This window comes from Pinus tabuliformis, chromosome 6, assembly GCF_031772625.1.
Source record: "Pinus tabuliformis cultivar Carrire ecotype Pingquan chromosome 6, CPIR1, whole genome shotgun sequence".
In the NCBI taxonomy this organism is placed as follows: Eukaryota; Viridiplantae; Streptophyta; class Pinopsida; order Pinales; family Pinaceae; genus Pinus; species Pinus tabuliformis.
Window position 1 is genome coordinate 1,619,247,378 of NC_142292.1, and position 2,765 is coordinate 1,619,250,142.

Consider the following 2,765-nt stretch of genomic DNA (forward strand, 5'->3'; position numbering starts at 1 on the left):
AATTTGAAGATTCCGATGAATTCCAACAGCAAGTTTGAGATCCATGTCAAACACCGCCCTGCTGTTCTAGACAATTTAAGGTATTGGAAGGTTTTTTGGGATGATAAGGAGATCAACACCGTTTTGTAGAATGAGGGAAATTACAAGGATGCTTCCATAGATGATGACGATGACACCGATGACCAAGAGATTGAAGTGAACCAGATGGAGATATGGCAGCTGAAAGACAACACTATTTCTAAAGGTCTCATACCTTTAGAAGAAATTTTCAATCAAGATGATGTGGCTAGAAAGCCAAGCTTGGTGCCTATAGACAAAGGTGTTGAGGATGTCAATCTTGCAACAGCAGCTAAGCCCAAGTTTGTGAAACTGTCCAAAACATTGACTCTTGAGTTAAAATCTAAATATGTTAGATTGTTATTTGAATTTTTTGATGTATTTTCCTAAGATTATTCAGATCTAAAGGTGTATGACAAAGATATAATTCATCACACTATTCCCATCAAGCCAAATCAGAAGCCGTTCAAACAAAAGCTGAGAAGAATCAATCCCAAGTTGTTGCCTTCCATTGAAAAAGAGGTAAACGAGCTATTCAAAGCTGGTATAATTGTCCCAATCAGATTTTCTGATTGGATTTCGAATCTTGTTCCTATATGCAAGAAGACCGGGGAAATAAGATTATGTATCGATTTCCGGAATCTCAATAAGGTATCATTGAAGGACAACTACCCACTGCCAAATATGGATCATATCCTTCAAAGAGTGGTTGGAGCATCGCGTATGTCACTACTCAATGGATATTCAGGGTATAATTAGATCCTAGTGCATGAAAATGACCTAGATAAGACTGCATTTACCACCCCTTGGGGAACTTTTCATTATGCTAAAATGCCATTTGGTTTGAATAATGTTGTAGCCACATTTCATTGTGCCATGGACATCACTTTTGCCAATGAAAAGGATGTATTTCTAGTTGTATATTTAGATGATTTGACAATGTTTTCAAGTTCTGATGACGAGCATCTTCATCATTTAAGGATTGTGTTTCAGAGATGTAGGAAATTCAGGATATCTTTGAATCCTAAGAAAAGTCTCTTCGCCATGGATGAAGGAAAGGTTCTTTGTCATATTATCTCAAAAGAAGGCATCTGCATTGATCCTTCAAGGGTGGAGGCAATTCAGCAAATAGATTTTCCCCAGAATAAGAAAGAAATACAAGCTTTTAATGGTAATATGAATTTCTTACATAGATTTGTACCCAATCTAGATGAGCATTTAAGAGAAATTACTAATATGTTAAAGAAGGACAGCATGGTAAAATGGACGGAGGATGCTATGAAGTCATTTAATTTGGTAAAGTATGCTTTATTTACAGCCCTGGTTTTGATTAGTCTCAATTATACGCAAGATTTCATCATATTTTCATTTGTATATGAGCATACCATGGCAGCAATTTTAATGAAAAAGAAAGATCAATTGGAGAATTCCATTTAATTTTTCATCAAAACCATTAGAGATGCTACTTTGTTGTACAACATAATTGAAAAACAGGCGTTTTCTCTTGTCAAATCTTTGAAGGATTTCAGAGTGTATATTTTTCACTCACACATCATAGCATATGTTCCTAATGCAGTGGTCAAGGATGTGTTGATACGAACCGATCCAAAAGGAAAGAGGGGAAAATGGATTGCAACAATGTTGGAATAGGATCTAGAGATCAAGCCTACAAAGCTAATCAAAGGACAAGGCCTGGAAAGGTTAATGGCGAAATCAAATCTGCATGCTTTAGATATAAATCTTATCGCGGCCATGTCAGAAGATGAAGAAGAAGGCTCTTTGGTTCAAGTGTCTGAAATGTTACTTTTGTCACCATGGTATTCAGACATAGTGTATGTGCTTCAGCACCTCTCACCACCTACGGGGATGACAAAGAACAAAGGTAGATCTCTCTAACTTAAAGTTGCTAAATTATGCATTCTCAATAATGCTCTTTATTGGAAAGATCTAGGACGAGTATTACTTAATTTTCTTGTAGAAGATGAGGCTCAGTAGGTGATGATTGACTTTCACAGGGGTGATTGTGGTGGTCACTTGTTCTGGAAGACAACAACAAACAAGGTGTTGAGAGCAGGCTATTACTGGTCGATACTTTTTTCCAATGTTTACAAAACAATCATGAGCTGTCATGAATGTCAGGTCTTTCAAGGGAAAAGAAAATCGTTGCCTCTTCCTCTGAAGCTGGTTGAAGTCAGTGCACCATTTTAGCAGTGGGGACTTGATTTTATCAGGGAAATCCATCCAACATCATCGGCGCAACACAAATGGATCCTAATAGGAACCGACTACTTTACCAAGTGGATTGAGGAAATTCCGACTAGACAAGCCACTGATACAATAATTATTCAATTCTTAGAATCAAATATTTTATCTCGTTTTGGTTGTCCTAGTAAAATCATCACAAATAATGTAGCTTCATTCAAATCAAATAGGATGATCGATTTTTGCAGCAAATATAAGATTACTTTGGGTCATTCTACAACATATTGCCCACGGGTAAATGGTCTGGTTGAATCATCCAATAAGTCATTGGTGAATATCATCAAGAGGATATTGGAAACAAATAAGAAAGGTTGGCACAGAAATTTAGTTAATGCCTTGTGGGCTGACAGAGTGAGCGAAAAGAAGTCCATAGGTATGTCTCCATTTGAATTAGTTTATGGCATTGACACAGTTTTTCCAACATCTCTTGCAGTTCCAGTTGTGAA